The 17,769-nt window shown below is 36.6% G+C and overlaps 1 long non-coding RNA gene across 1 annotated transcript; it reads left to right on the top strand.

Moving 5' to 3' along the window:
- Positions 1-4,526: 4,526 nt before the first annotated feature.
- LOC139723848 (uncharacterized) lies at positions 4,527-17,492 on the top strand. Its single transcript, XR_011710385.1, has 3 exons — positions 4,527-4,612; positions 14,609-14,780; positions 16,847-17,492. It is a non-coding gene; the product is annotated as an uncharacterized lncRNA (long non-coding RNA).
- Positions 17,493-17,769: the final 277 nt, after the last annotated feature.

Consider the following 17,769-nt stretch of genomic DNA (forward strand, 5'->3'; position numbering starts at 1 on the left):
CGTGCATAGTCTTTAAATCAATAAAGTCTGAAAACAATATACTTGTTAAAAAAAAAAATCTGTGTATGAAATTTGAATCGATGTTTCCACATTACAAGAAGCATACGTATTTTGCAAAGAGATGTAACCTAATTAAAAAGAAAAAAAAAGAATTGTATGTATCTAAATGCCAAATGTTGCAGTCTTTCCCCTCAGTCCTTCCTGGAACCGACGATCTGTTTGATGCATCCTGCATGTGTGAGTGTTGCTGAATGGCATGAGTAGGCCTACTGGAATCTCATTTGGAAAAAAAAATAGATAAATGATAATCTATACGCATTCTTGGTAGGAATAAAACAAAAAAATGCATGCAGCAAATACGAAGAAAATCTTTATTCATCAAATATACACAGCAAAATGGGGAAAACAGTTTAACCAAACATGTATACATGTATATATACATAGCAACAGAGTTAGGACAGGTATGTTGATGCGTAAACAAACGATAACAAGCTTTAAACTTGTTTGACTTATAGCGAAGAAAGAATCTCTGAGACCTTTTAACGTAACACACGCATGTAGTGACTAAAATTGCTTAGCGCATTAAATAATATGAACGAATGCAAGAAATACAAATTTAATTCTCTCTGATTCGCTACAAGACCATGATGGTCACTGATGTTTCGATGTATAAAACGTCCATGAGATCAAACTTAGAAAACGGGCCATCATATCTTAATTCTCTGTAGTTGTTGTTGTTGTTGTTGTTGTTGTTATTGTTGTTGTTGTTTATTTATCTGTTTGCTCTTTGTTTGTTCGGTCGTTCGATTTATACTTCTTTTGTTTAGAAGCACCATACCACATCAACAAAACTGCAAACATCCATCGACATCATCCTACGCAACTATCGCAACAATTCAAAATGCGCCAATTCAATGTTTTATCAGAAAACATGATGAGAGCGACCAATCCAGTATTATGTTATAAAATGTTTTAATCTACTCCAAAGTGAAAATAACGACCATGGACTTTTATCTGTATACTGCTTATTCAGGTTGGTACGATACAATGATGAAATCCCTCAAGCTCTATTTTATTTTGTTTTGTTTTGCTCTGTTTTTGTTTTTGTTTCACTGTATTGAAGTTCAGAAGAAAATTCAATTATAACGTTACAGTAAAAAATTGCTCGCTCTGAATATCTGTCGATATTGCAAGCGATATGCTCCACAGCCACCAAAAGCCGAACTCGAGTAAAGGAAGTTCAAATCTCCCTCCCCACTTCATGGAGATGATTTCTGGCATCAGCTTGCTTGCTTGCTGTAAATATCTATGGGTATACTAATGCAAGCGATATGCTCAAAAACAATGTAAAGGCCGAATAAACCTGAACTGGAGGGAAGGAAGGATAAATTTCCCTCACCACTCCATAGAGACCAGTCATTCCCTACTGGTTACATAATACCATCGACTTTTCTGGCCACTGTACCAAAGATACACTGTACCACTGCGTTTATTATGCACAGGCACTTTCAAACCTTCGCCTCCATGGTTGCACAAGCTCGCACGATCAAAGGTTGATCAAAACACGCATCATTATCAAAAAATACTGGTAGTCTAGTTCACGTATGGTGGTCGCGTTCAATTTAGTTAATATGTGATTGTCACGCATAATCGAGTGAAATACTCAATAAAGCATGGATTCATATTCAACAGCATATTATATACGAACTATGGTTGAAATAGTGTACGATTCAAGTGATGCATTGACGTATTTTGAAGAAGAAAGAAACTCTGGGTCCATTTGTATAGATACTTGATTTGTAAGTTGAATAGCTATACATATTGCGTATACATAATAAATCAATTGATGCTGTTAATTTTGTTTTTCTTTCTTCCTTTTTTTTTCTTTCTTTCTTCATGTGTATTATGTAGGCCGAATCTAACGCAATAGATTCGAGTCATTTAAAACTTCCCAGTATTTTGCTATTCATTGAGGTTATACATCATGATCCGTTACGCCCTCAAAATGTTGTTAGGTATGTAGTATATCCTATCCGTTGTGCCATATGAACGATCGATAATAAAGATCACTTTGCTTCATGATACTTCATACGAGGCTCCAGGCAAAAACTTCATGGATTGCAGGTTACATGTACTTTCACGAAAAAAACAAAAACAAAAACAAAAACAAAAACAAAAAACAAAACAAGAAAAAAAAAAGATAAAAAATAATAAAAAGATTGTCACTACAGCACATACATGTATATTCATGCATACAGCTCCACATACGCCCACCCTTTCTCAAAAACAACAGCAGCAACAACGACAAAATGTAAGGCTCCACATCTCATAGTCAAAGCGCTTGCAAAGGCCCCACCCTCATCTTCCTGAAAAGAAAAAAGACAACAGCAAATGTACTGCTCCACATAATATCTGGTAGCTTAATTGTAGAGGCTCCATCCACCCTCACCTTTCTACATTTAATACAGTAACAAACGTGGCGCTCCACATCTCCCATAGCTTGTAAAGGCTCTACCCTCACCTTCCTAATAAAAGACAATAACAACGAATATAGCGCTCCACATTTATCAAAGCTTGTAAAGACACTTACCCTCCTAAATAAAAAAAAAAATGACAACACTAATAACGATAATATAGTGCTCACATCTCATGTGATAGCCGCAGCGCTTGTTAAGGCTCCACGCTCACCTTTCTAATATCGAAGGAAAGATAACAACAACAACAACAGCAACCACAGATGTAACCCTCCACATCTTATGGTCGCATCGCTCGCCAAGGCTCCATGCCACAAGTATTCAGATTCGTGATACGCTAATTTGCATATTATTTACGAATACAGCATCGGCGATACTACGGTTTCATGCATATTCGTAAGGCTCCGCAGCTATTAAGAACTCTCATCTTTCCTTTTAGAACAAAATAATCGTAACGCTCCACAGCGCATTGTGACAGCGCTAAAGGCTCCGCACATACCTTCCTAAAACAAGCAAAGAAACAAACAAACTAAAAGTAAGTGCAGCGCTGAGTCCACATCTGATAGTCACATCGCTTGTCAAGGATTGATGTTCATGGAAAGCTAATTTGCATATTCACTGATAAATCATCACTACGGCCTAATGCATACACATCAGGCTCCAAGGCTGGAACTCTCACCTTTCCTCTAAGAAACGAAAATAAATGTAGCGCTCCACATGTCATAGTCACAACACTCAAGGCTCTACGCCCAACTTTCTAAACAAGCAAATAAATAAACACACAAACAAAAAGTAAGTGTAGTGCTCCACATCGTCACCGCGCTTGTCAAGGCTCCACGAACGATAGATTTGCGTTCATGGAAAGCTAATTTGCATATTCACTGATAATCATCGGCGATATTACGGCCTCATGCATATGCATCAGGCTCCACAGCTAGAACTCTCACCCTCCCTCTAAGAAACGAAATAGATGTTACGCTCCACATGTCATAGTCACAACCCTGAAGGCTCCACACTCACTTTCCTTTAAAAAGTCAACAACAACAATAATAACAGCAAAGGTAGCGCTCCACATATCATGGTCGTATCGCTTGCCGAGGCTCCACACAACCAACCTTCACGCTGATTTACATATTCGCAAATAAATCGAGACTTAACCTCAAGCATATTCTTTAGGCTCCACACAACGCTCGCCTTTCCTCAAAAAAAAACAACAAACAAACAAACGAACAAAACATCGCTTGCCATACGCAAGGCTCCACGCTTACATTTACGTTCGTGGCAAGCTGATTTACATCGTCCAGAATTCATCGTCGCGACATCAGCAACCTCGTACATATTCACAGTCCTGACAGCTCCACAACACCGTCAAGCTTTCATAATCTTATCTAAAGGATGGGCTCATTTCCCCCCTTATTAACGCTATCTAATCCTACCAGCAAATAATGACATCATACATATTCATGTATGATTGTATCTCATGCATATCTATCGTATGACGTCATCATCTCATGCATATTTATCATGTGGAGCCAAGGTGGAGCTCCACCGGCTCCACCGGCTCCACCGGCTCCACCGTGGTGCCGAGGGGAACATATATATACTACTGTCATGAACTTATATTTATGACGGTTTCATGAAACGCAGCCCTAACTTAAAAGGTTATCTTCAGATAAGCTTGTTCATGTATTAAGTGGATTTGGATGGTAATGCGTTGGAGAAAATTACCATCGCAGAAAGATACACGTGGGACTGAACTAACGTTAAGTTGGACGCCAGTGGCAGTGACAGATGCAAGAATGTCCAGTGATTTGCTTCCAATAGCGTATCAGACCACTAATATCGTGCAGGCCTAACGTTAATCGATTCACTTTAGTAATAGGCATTTGTTATAAAGCAAAAAAAAAAAGAAAAAAATAAGAGTTTATAATAAACTTACAAGTCTTACCGGCTTTCGAAATTTCGTTGTCTGACCCTTCATTCAAGTACCGGTATATGCAAAATTTAGGGCGGAGCTTGCTCGGATCAACAAGGCGGCCAATCAGCGTCCTTCTTATATTCCTTACGCGGCAGAGACTGACAGAATGCCATTCCGTACACGAAATCCTTTCTGTGTAGCACGAAATCCGTTTCGCATGGTACGAAATCCATTTGATATCGAACGAAATGCATTCCGTGTGCAACGAAATCCATTTCGTGTGCAACTCAATCCATTTCGTATGGTACCTTACAGGGAAATGACTTTTGTTGTTCAATTCCGTACACAAAAGGGAGTGTAGTTCAGTTCTGTTAGACCCTCTACACGAAATGCAGTTTGTAGAACCATTCCGTACACGAAATGATTTTTTTTTTTTTTTGGAGCAAAATAAGATTCTGTTACGAAATTATATTTGCCATGTCATTCTGTCACAAAATGAAAAAGCACAAGACTTTTTTTTTAACAACATGAGATTTTGTTTACAAAATAAAATTTGTTGTTTCATTTTGTAACAAAATGGATAACTGTCTTCATAATTTTGTAATTAAACCAGATTTCGTTACAAAATGAAATTGTTTTGTAACGAAATTGTCTGTACAATTTCATTTTCTAACGAAATGGATTTGAGTTTATGATTTCTGTAGTTTTAAGGTAATTTCGTGTCTATTTGGACGGAATTTTCAAGCGAACACTTGGCGCCCCATACCCCCCCCCCCCCCTGGTTTTTGCCGAAAGGGTGCGTTGGTATTTTTTCTCATGTAATATTAAAAGACGAGTTTTGAATTTATATTTAACCTTCAAACAACCATTTCAAAGAGGCTATCGTCCGGATCGGTTAACACTCTATTAATTTTAAGACTTGGTCTACAGCCAGTTGATCTAATAGACTGTTTAAAATCAGTTGGTATAATGACCAGTTGGTCTAGTCATCATTTCGTTCAATTACTGTTTGGTCTAATTGTTATTTGGTTTAATTACTATTTGGTCTACAGTCAATTCGTCTACTAATAGCCATTTGGTCTATTTTTGGTCTAACACCAATTATTGGTATGAATTATTTATATCATCAAATACCGATTTGGTCTATTATGAGTTGGTCTAATTCCATTTCGTCTAATCATCAAATGTGACCGTGCACCTCAAAACGAACATAAAGTCGCACACACTGATTTTGCGTGAGGACTGAAAATAAATGAAATGGGTCAACCTAGCCGAACTTGACTTCTTCATATTTTCTGAAAGAACGGGTCTTCTTTTACATTATGCTAAAATTTGGTATCACAAAACGGGCAGGAAAATGTTCTTTTTTTTCCATCAGTTTATCTCGAACATTTTTGGTAGAATAGTGTGATTAGGTGTGTCTTTAGAATCCCTTTTTCATTTCTGAAAAACCTTGTCCACACTCTTCACTTTCAACTCTAATAACTTTTGAAAGGATAGTGCTACTGCTTTGAAAGTTGGCATTAATTATGGACAGAATGTGTCAATGAGACATGCTTGATTTCATTTTAATGTAATAATCTCTTCATTGTTGTTACTCTGGTGGTTTACTTCCTGTTTTTTGTCCCATTCATCCCACAGCCAGCACGGTTTCACACTGTACTTCAGAGCCCTTTTCTCAGTTCACACTTTTCCTGAGTTTGTGCTTTCTTTCCAATATTTAGATAGGTTAGGAAAATCCATTTGATTTGAGTTATATATCATTTTAAAGCTTAAAGTCTGCTCTTTCAGAATATGGTCTTAACTAAAAATTCACGTCTGGCTACTTTTTGTTTGTTTTGAGGTGCAGGGTCACAAATGGTCTAAAATAAAACCAAATTTGTCCAATATAAATTTGGTGTACACATCATTAATTTTGGTCCATTGCCCAGTTGGTCTAGCCTCTGTCTGTCATCATTTAATCTACACCCATTTAGTCTAATAACCATTGATATTATTGTCATTTGGTCTAATAGTCAGCCTCCTGGTCTAATCAGGTACCATTTGGTGCAATCATCGTTTCGTCTGTATGACCAACTGGGCTATTTTTTTTTAGGGGGGGGGGGCCTTTTTCAATAACAATAGAAATATCCTCCAGCATTCCCACTGATTCCCACTGATCAGTTACTAGCCATCCCCCTTAAACGTTATTGGCGATACTGTTCTGAATCTGTAATCAACTAAGATCTAGCCACACGATAATATGTTTGTTTTGAGTTTCTGTCCATCCTTTGTCAAATAGGAACCGAAATTATATGTTTAGACGAACCTCCGAGAAAAAAAGAACGTCCGTGATGATTAAAACGTTTTCGAATGGGACACCATCTTGCTTTGATGGCGAAGGTGCATTTTTCATCTGGCTCTCTAGTCGAGGAGCTGCATGTCATTTTTGGAGTGGACTGAGGTTCGTCCGCAGTTTTTGGACCATGCAATTCACCAAAAACCAAGCAAATAATATTTTCTCTAAAAATTCACCTCCTGATCCCCCTCTGAGCAATACATATGTTGTAAGGATGTCAAATTTCTTATAATTTGCATTGACAATACCTTTTCAAATTTTTGAAAGAGTTAGGAAGGCTAGGTACTCTCTGCCGATTAGTTATCCGTCCTGGAACATGACCCTAGTAGTAGAACGAACGTCCGTGACAATTCCAGCGAACGTCCGTGACGTATGCAATCCCTCCGATAGGGATAACTTGTCCCGAAAGTGTCCTGTATTCTTTAAAACTTTTGGCTCCAATAGTGGCAAATAAAGTTTTACAAAGTAAACAATGAGTTAAGAGCAGTAGTTTCAGAATTTTTAAGGCGTTATGTGATCATGATGAACAAACAGTTGAAGATTCACTCACAATTTTACGCTTGTTTTCCCTCTAATTATACAAAAAACAGCTAAACACTGAAAACAAAGTTATAGGAAAATGGAATTTTGCGTAATCTTTAATTTCTGTGCATTTAAATTTCTTTCTAATGAGGTTCTGGAGACAATTTGTACTGTTACAGGTTCTGAAAGTTTCGCTCACGGAGGTTCTGTCCGAGAAAGGAAATTTCTGACAATTACAAATATATCACTGCATATAAAATTAATGTTAGTTCAAAATATTACTAAATCACCGAGCCGCTCATACCCGAAAGTGAATAGCGTTCAGCACTCAATTTACCTGTAATAACAAACGGAAAATGTTTTTTTTTTTTTTCACGGATGTTCGTTGGTTAAATAAGTCAATGGATTACATAGTAGGAGAAAGAGGATCAGTGCCACTTTTTAGTGACAGGTGCTCTAAGTGTTTTTCTTTTGAGTATGGTGGCTGCCGTCTCAAACAGAACACATCCAGTTTTGGTCACCATAACGGACGTTCGCTGTAATTGTCATGATATTAAATGCCTTAATTCATTCTTATTTTTCTCTTCATGACGATTTTTCTCTCATTCCCTCAATAGCCTGAACATGCTGCGACCAAACAGAACACAAAAACAAACAAAACAAACCAAAACAAATCCGAAAAGTCCTACGCAATCACATTCAGGATAATGACGGAAGAAGTCTGTAATGGGCATGTGTTGAATAAGAAACGGAAAAGTTTCAAAAGGACGTGGAAACAGTTGCATGAAAATGACTGAGAAACAGAGAAGGGATCGGGATCCAACGCACAGAGAAAAGAACTGCCAGTGCACTCCCGTTATACCAAATTCCTCTGGAGGAATTTTTGTTTGTTTGTTTGTTTATGTTTTTTATTCATCGAAATGCCGTCACAAGCGAACAAAAATAATGCAGTATAGAATTATTGTCTGATGAAAACACATGTACAAATCCTCCGCTTATCATCACATGGTGTTGTTTTATACTCATCAATGAAAAGCAATGTTCATTTGTAATTCTTTCCAAGATTTTTTTTTTCATATTACATTTAAGAGACAGAGAGATCGTCAATTTTTTTTTGCTTTTGTGCTTACTTTGAAAACACATGTTAAAAAAGGAATGATTAAGAATAGGTTTAAGGTTGCACTTTGATACGTTTGCTCTTTCAAAGATTCGTGACTCCGATGTCCAAAGGTTTGTTATTCCGAAAATGAAAAAAAAAAACAACATGTGGTTAATTCAGGAGGTTTGTTATTAATGTTCTTCGAAAAATAGATATAGTCCAGTCAATCTAGCGATTTTTAGGGGGTAACCCACCACTAATTGCAACAGTAGGAATTTTACTGCAGAGCAAGTCGCTGAGGCCTCCTGAACACCATACTAAAAGTCCCAAAAAATCCAGCGGGGCAATTTAGTAAAATTTGCATAATATGCAAATTACACCTGAAATGAGAGGAAATTGACAGATCTCAGCTTCCCGTTATCCAATTTTAAAGATTTAAATGTATAAACTTATATTTTGTAGGTCAATGAACACGATAGATGCCTTTTCGAATTGGTCGTACAAAAATAATTTACATAAAATGCAAATTAGCGGTAACTGTAAGAGTACATTCATAACAACAGTACTCACGTTGGCACAATGCACGTTTTGCATATGGGGACGCGGGGTTGAGGGGGTAACTTTGGGCGCCTCCCAAGGGGCCGCTTTAAATGTGCATCACTTTTAACTATGTAAGTATTGTAAAGCAATGTCTCCTGTATTGATTACATTGCATTTCTTGAAAACAAAAATACCCTTGCTGTAAGGCACGATCGAATTTTGACAGTATGTACTTTTGGAACATATATATTCGCGTTATATGATATTATATGTTTTCTATATTGCCAAGAGGATAAAGGGCATTTCGGGGGCACACGCCACAGGGTCGCCCTTCAATAAGCACCCTTTTTATTGTGTAGATCTTGTAAAGCAAATCTTCTTCTATCATATTCATGACTTTTCATTGATATAAGAGTGTATTTGCTGTATTGCTGGACCTACATTTAAAACCATTCACACTAGAACAACTGCATTTGCGTTGCTAATATCCGTATCTTGTCATAAAGGGCGTGAGCGTAGGTGTAAATTCAGACACCTCCCCAGGGATTACCTTTGGATGTCCACCTTTTTGACAATGTAGTTATTGTAGAGCAATGTTTCCTCTACTAATTAGTTGCATTTTTGGGGGAAACAAAAGTGCCTTTGCTATACGGCACGATGGAATTTCGAAAACATGTACGTTTGGAAAATATATATATTCGCGTTATATGATATTATATGTTTTCTATTATTGCCGTGAGGGTGGAGTATTTTTGGCACATCCCACAGGGTTGCCGTTTGATGCGCACCCTCTTAAGTGTATAGATCTTGTAAAGTTAAGTTTCTTCTATCATTTTCATAACTTGTCATCGATGAAAATTGTATTTGATGTATTGCCGGAACTACTTTTACAACCATTCATGCTAGAACAACGGTATTTGCGTTGCTAATATCTGTGTTTTGTAATAAGGGGGCGTGAGCGTAGATGTGAATTTGGACACTTCCCAAGGGATTACTTTTGAATGTTCACCCTTTTGACAATATAGTTATTGTAGAGCAATGTCTCCTCTATTAATTAGTTGCATTTCTTGGAAACAAAGGTGCCTTTGCTATTCAGCACGATGGAATTTTGAAAACATGTACGTTTGGAACATATACATATTCGCGTTGTATGATATTATATGTTTTCTAAGTTGCCGTGAGGGTTGAATATTTTTGGCACATCCCACAGGGTTACCATTTAATGTGCATCCTCTTCACTGTATAGATCTGGTAAGGTTAAGCCTCTTCTATCATTTCCATAACTTTTCATTGATAAATAGTGTATTCGCTGTATTGCCGGGACTACTTTTAAAACCATCCACGCTAGAACAACGGTGTTTGCGTTGCTAATATCTGTGTTTTGTCTTAAGGGTGCGTGAGCGTAGGTGTAATTTTGGACCATTCCCAAGGGATTGTCCTTTAATGTTCACCCTTTAGAGAATATGGATATCGTTAAGGGATGTCTCCTCTATTAACTACAATGTATTTTTGAAAACAAAAGTGCCCATGCTGCATGGCATGATCGAAGTTTGAAACATGTACGTTTGGAACATATAGTATATTCGCGTTAATGATATTCAATGTTTTCTATATTGCCGTGAGGGTGGGGTACTTTGGGGCACATCCCACAGGATTGGAATTTAATGTGCATCCTCTCACTGAATAGATATTGTGAAGCAATGCTTCTTCTATCATTTGCACGACATTCATCGATATAAAAGTGTGTAGCTGTATTGCCGGAACTACTTCTAAAACCATGTACCAAAGAACGTCAGTATTTGCGTTCATAGTATCCGTGTGTTGTAATTACGGGGCTTGAGAGGAGGTGTAATTTTGGACACTTCCCAAGGGATTGCTTTGAAATGTTCACCCTTTTGACAATAAAGTTAAGGTAGAGCAATTTTTTCTTCTTTTAATTATATTGCATTTCTTGAAAACAATAGGGCACTTGCTGTACAACCGTTGGAAAATTGGAACATATTCGTGCTAAATGATAGTGCATGTTTCCTATATTGCCCTGGGGGTTGGATGATTTGAACACATCCCACTCGGTGGCCTTTGAGTGTGCACCCCTTTGACTATATGAATATTGTAAAGCAGTGTCTCTACCATTTAAAAATCATGAAAAGTAAAGTGTTTTAATTTACAACCCGGCAAAACGACTTTCTACGTGCATGTACAACTGAATTTGCTTTGGCATATAATGCATGTTTTGTTAACCTGTTTTGGGACCACGAAGGTCAAGGTATGGGTGATTTGGGCACTTCCCAAGGGCTTGCGTTTGAATGTCCAACTTTTTGACAATATAGATATTGTAAAGCAACGTCTCCTGTATTACCTGAATTGCATTTTACGAAAATAAAAGAGTATGTGCTAGACAGGCGGAAGAACTTTTCAGAGGCATGTACCCATGGAACATTTTTTTCGCTGTTGTATATACTGCATGTTTTTCATTGCCTTTAGGATTTCACCTTTTCATCTTATAGATATTGTAGAACAATAATTCTTCTATAACTTCCACTGAAATTTAATGGAAATGAAACGAAAAGGACGTTATAGAGGGTTATAGAGGGTGTATTCACGTGTATATACTGTGTTTTGTACCGGGCTGTGAGGGTATAGGGATAAATTCGGATACCTCCCTCCGAGTCGCTTTGACTCATGTGCACCACTTTTTAAAGATATACTTTCATAGAAATAGTCTTTGCTAGACGGCCAAACGACTTTAAAAAAAAAAAATCTTGTACGCTTAGAACAACAGAAATCGCGTTGGTTGATGCATGTTTTGCAAATGGCCGTGGGGATATGATCGATAGGGGTAACTTTGGTCACTACCCACAGAGTTTCCTTTGACTGTGCTATCTTCAATATCTCAAAACCCTCAAGGGTGCAAGAGCTGAATCATCCAGATTCGAATAAGCACCTCTCCAAATAGAGTTCATTAATTACAAAATTGGACAAGTTATAGATGTTGACAGTTGTTTATATTATTTGATTCTACGTAATTAATGGATAAGCTATCATTATCTTTCTGATAACAAACTATTATTCGCTTAAAATTATTCATGCTAGGTTTCTAATGCTGAAAAGTTTGTTTTGGTGAAGAGAAACTGAAATGTCACATTTGAACACTCTTGATATGCTCATATCGGGCACTTTGGTGCATTTGAATATTCCGTTGGCTCGGTACCCTTTGCATATCATGCAAATGGGGCCCAGATTATGTACATGGAATTGTTTGCATCGCACTAAGTGACATTGCAAACATATGTTTCAACACTTTTGGTGTTCCAATCTGAAACCTAGAGGCATAGTTTTCATGGAAACACTGTATTTTAATCATTATTGGAGCTAATTTGCATATTATGCAAATAAGGCCCAGAATATGTACATGGAAATGTTTGCATCGCACTAACTTACATTGCAAACATATGTTTCAACACTTTGGGTGTTCCAATCTGAAACCTAGAAGCATAGTTTTCATGGAAACACTGTATTTTTATCATTATTGGAGCTAATTTGCATATTATGCAAATGAGGCCCAGAATATGTACATAGACATGTTTGCATCGCACTAACTGACATTGAAAACATAAGTTTCAACACTTTCGGTGTTTCAATCTGAAACCTAGAAGCATAGTTCTCATGGAAACACTGTATTTTTATCATTATGGGAGCTAATTTGCATATTATGCAAATGAGGCCCAGATCATGTCCATGGAAATGTTTGCATCGCACTAGCTGACATTGTAAACATATGTTAAAATACTTTCGGTTTTCCAATCTGAAACCTAGAAGCATAGTTTTCATGGAAACACTGTATTTTTATCATTATGGAGCTAATTTGCATATTATGCAAATTTAGCCACTTTACCCCATTGGATTTCTTGGGACTTTTAGTATGGTGTTTAGGAGCCCATAACAAGTTGCACTGCAGTGGAATTCATACTGTTGCAATTAGTGGTGGGTGAAACCCTATTTTGACTGGACTAATATTAAGGATCATTATTTTTAGGTCCGTTCTTCTAAAAGTGGAATGGGCCTGATATTCGTTTAGGTGAAAACGGTTATTATGAGGTTTTGACATTTGCAGGATTTTAGTTGTTAACTTGTTTCTCCACATTTGGATAAGCGAACATGATTTTTCATGTTCCAATTAATAAACCTTTCGATTAACCTTCGGAGATTCCTATCATTTACCCAATAAAAAAGCTTCGTAATTGTACGAACTCTATCAATTTTCGTATTGACAAACTGTATGAATAACGAGCCTCCGAAATGACGCGCTACAAAATGTTTGTAATAACAAACCATATTGTATAATATCGAAGTCACAAACATCCATCCAAGTTATATGGACTTATTGTGTCTTGTTATGACGAAACTTCGCAGTATCGAACCTATTATCATTTCTGACTAATATAATAACACAAATTTTCCTCGGTAACAGTGTGTAACACAAGGAGCAAACACAGAGGGATTTCTTCCTAACGTATTCGTTTGCCCTCCTTAGCTCAGTAAACTTCGTATTTCTATAACGGAGCACATTTCTGTTGTTTTTCTATATTAATTCTTTGTCATAATTTTAGCTGTGACGATGTTCGTTATACTGTAAGCAAATTTTGCATTGTAGACTTTATATAACAAGTTTAGGACCTGAATCTTTACTTCATAATAACGAAATTTTGATAAATATATTCGTTCTCAAGGATGGACTAAGTCACTGAGATTACACGTACGTTTGTACGTTCATTTACGAGAGATGGAAAAATTGTTTTCTTTGATTCCTCAGTATGAGAAGATAAACAAGCTTATATAATTGAAAAATTGGTAACATCTATTCAGGATTTCGCAGAGGAGTTTGTTCTCGACATGAAATTGCTGTTTGTTGTGAGTAGAATGCGTTTCCAACTCAAGAGAGCTGCATGCACTGTTCAATATCTTGTTTGTTCCGAAAGTCCGTGAGCTACATGCGAACCTCCGTGATGAAAATTATGCTATGTTTGTTGGGTTATAGAGACTGCCCAGATCAGATACATCTTAAAAAGGTATGTTATTATTTGGGAGTGAGGATTAAAGTATGGGATAGTGAAATAAGAGGTCAAAATATTGAGTTTCTGTAAAATGCGCGTAAAGTGGAGAAAGTGTTTAGCGGAAGAGCAATATTTCCACAGAAATGACGAATTTAGTTAAATCATCAGTTGTCTACCATTACGTACAGGTTAAGCGTACAAGCTTAATATTCTGCAAGCACGTACACATGTCCCTTAAGATATTTCGTTAGGATTTTGAACTGAATCAGATCTTTGCAAACTATGTTAAATGGCATTAAAATGTATGTGCAGTATTTATTCCCCCCGGACGTTCGCTGCTCTGGACATGGTAAACTTCAGCGGTGAATAAAAACTTGTTCCTCTGGAAAAATTCTAGTATAATTGGGTTCATTCTTTCAGGTAAGATGAATGATTTGGAGAATTTCGTACTTTTTAAATTGTGCCTTGTTTTGGCTCAATTGTACATCGTTCAAAATTCTGACCCATATACATGATTTCTCTCTCGAGTTACATAGACCAGTAATCCTCTTCTTTTCTTTCAACCCTCCTATATGCCTACACACGATCAATATACACACAATCCATTTCCATAAAATCAACATTTATACGTACCCACCTTTACACGCACAACACGCCTTACAGATCACTCCAGAAGAAGTCCGAGAGCTCATCCAAGGTTATGAGACAACCGCATTGATGCAAAATAAAGGCATTCGGCTCGGCGGTGTCAAATACCAATTCAAGACTAAAGTCGACAACGTGATAGAAGGGGCGAATGTTCGAGAAGGCGTACTTGCTTATAAGAGTAATACAGGTGAGATCTCCCTCCCCATCCCCCTACACATACTCACAAAATAATGCATCCCAATATAATGTGTTTGGCTCGGTTTTTTTTTTCAAAAAAAATCTTGTAATTCATAAGATAGGCCCTATAGGAGAACGAGAAAAATAAACTCACAAATACCAGCAACAGCCTGAGGTTGTTATGATGTAATGATATTGCAAAAGATATGCCATTAAGTCCTCATTACATCAGGGAATTACAACGTCTGATTTTCTTTACACCTTCAAAGAAAAGACAAAACAAAATAATTCTTCATCTCGCTTTATTTTTGGCATGATGCCAAATCATAAAAGACACTACACAAATAATTTCATGATAGACAATGATCGTTCATCACTGTTACATTGATGTAATGTCGTGGCTCGTAAATCATAATTTTGTCGGAATGATATATTCACTTTGCAACAAACAATTTTTTTAACTTCGTGGTAATATGACACGAAAATAATGCGACATGACACACTTCATATTCATTAGAATATAAAAAGCGAAGTGTGTAGTAAACATTGACCTAAAGCGATGGTAACCATAGGAAGGCTGTATTAGTTTAAATAGCAGCAACAGGAGTAAAAACAGGTCATTGAAACCGTTCTGATGTTAGGTGGTTTCAAAGTAGAAACAAAAGATTTTCGGAAATATATTAGTCACAAAATATCGCGGTCGTAACATTTCATACCAGCTAACAATTGGGCATTTTCTGAACGTTCTTGGAACGTTCCAAGTTTGGTTGTTTGTTTTTCTTTGACGTTTTGTCGAAACTTTCTCACTCTTTTTGAGAAATATTTTCGGCGTAATCAAAACGTTGCAAATGGACGTAAAATAACAATAAAAACCTTCATTGGGTTTTTAACGACCTTTAGAAAGCCTTTAGGAACCGTCTAAACCGTTTTTTTAAAAAGTCTGAAAAATGTCCCTTCCCAGAACGCTTTAAAAACCTTTCATATCCGCCTAGAACGTCCAGAAAACCTTTTAAGAATGTCAAATGTGTATAACAAAGAACATTAGAAAAAATTGCACAAACCGTCTCAGAACTTTTCAGGAATGTCAATAATTTCATATAAACGTTTCAAGAACATTCAAAGAACCTTAAAAAAAGCTTTAAAATCTTTAAAAACGCAATAGGTAAAAGTAAAGGCTGCATTACAGCTGCATTTTGCATACTCTTTACTTCTGAAAACATAAAGGCTAAATCCAGGATCAATGTACCCTAATACTAATCCTATACAATTCTATCCTAACCTGTTCATAATGTAGCTATACCACCTATTCCTACTATATCCTATTCCGATGTATATGTGTCACATTTTTTTTTTAAACCGGCTAAAATGTTGTAATGCGTGAATACGCAGTGGATGAAATGAAATCACACATACCTTTAATAGGCCTATCGAAATATGAAAATACCTGTTTATATCACAATTTAAAATACAAGTGAATAACTGAACAACGTAAGTATAAATTCACTTTGTTAAAAAGTTTGAACCCAGCATAAATACTTTAGATTATAATGGGGGTTTTTTTTTCTTGTGTTTATTTCTAACAGTCTTCACATTTTTCTTACCTGGATATTCATGATGGTTAATTTCCTAACATCCGATAATATTTGGTAACGCTTTGTAAAGGACGTTTCATTTTGAAACGCTTTCCCCAAACCTGTGCATTGCGGTAAATGCTAAGTCAAAACATTATAAAACGTCCATTAGAACGTCTTGAAAACGTTTTGAAAACGTTGTGTCTTTACTTGAATATGTTGTTGGAGCAGACATGGACGCTGTGGTGTATGTGCTGAGGCATGTTTTAGAAGTAGAAGTTGTTCGTATAGTTAATGGTGGATGCAGGAGAAGCAGTGTAATAGCAGCAGTGGTGATGTAAATATTGTTGATTTTTCTGGTTACAGAAGATGTTTGGGCACGCTTATTATTAGTAGGCTCTACTTAGCAGTATCCATGAACACTTTTTTTTTTGAACTGTGAAAATTGACTTTTCCTTTTGGGGTTTAGCGACAATATCCATGTTTTGCTCTCTCCGAATCGCAGCTGTGGTAATCGGCATTTACCCAAATGAGCACCGGACAAGCGCAGCCAAAGCAAGTTCAACTCTTCTGGATGTGAAGACCTATCTGATTGAAAAAGGCCTGTGAAGGACCCGTTCATCCATGCTCGAGGTTTTGACATGAAATTGATTTCGTTATTACATCATCTGGAATGCATTAACGGTGAGGGTAGAACATAATGTTAAGCAGCCTTTGTTTCTTTTTTTCTATGTGTATATTAGCCATTTATTAAAAGAAAGGTGGAAAGTGGATATTATATTAAAAAGAAAAATAAGAGATGATATACAATTCAGTACATTGCTTTGCATAACGTGAGTATACGTTATAGCAATTCATTTAGGTACTGTATATTGATTTGAGGTACAGAAGTTAAGTTTGAAATGGAAAAGGTTGCTTTCAATGTAACTCTATTCGTCCTTTTTGTTCTTTTGCGATTTATCACAAACAGCCAGTATTCAAATGAGAAAAAGAACTACATTATCGTAAGAATGTCATTAATTCCCAAGCTCATCCGAACATTATTGGTTAGTAACGATTTGTGCGCATGAATTTCTACCATGAGTAAGATTTTCTCCACATATGGAGTAGCTAATTCAAATGTTTATTCCACATTGCTCTTTTCCGATTTCATTGGCACGATTGAAATAATATTAAAGGACAAGTCCACCTTCGTATACATGTGGATTGAGGAAATTGATAATTCTTATAAGTTAAATAAGAACAGAATTTCACAAAGCTTTATTTTTTTATCAAACTGCACTTTTCTTCGACTTGATACTGACGTATGTAAAGTGTAATAATATTCCATTGCCTTCGGAAATACAGAAGTCGAGTGTTCTTTTGTTATGCGAAAAAAAGTGAAAATATATTGAATTTTCTTTATACTTTCTTTACAATGTTGTACAC

The sequence above is a fragment of the Diadema antillarum genome, unplaced genomic scaffold (assembly GCF_040938485.1).
Source record: "Diadema antillarum isolate AM-2024a unplaced genomic scaffold, OU_Dant_1.0 scf00000201, whole genome shotgun sequence".
NCBI classification, from domain to species: domain Eukaryota; kingdom Metazoa; phylum Echinodermata; class Echinoidea; order Diadematoida; family Diadematidae; genus Diadema; species Diadema antillarum.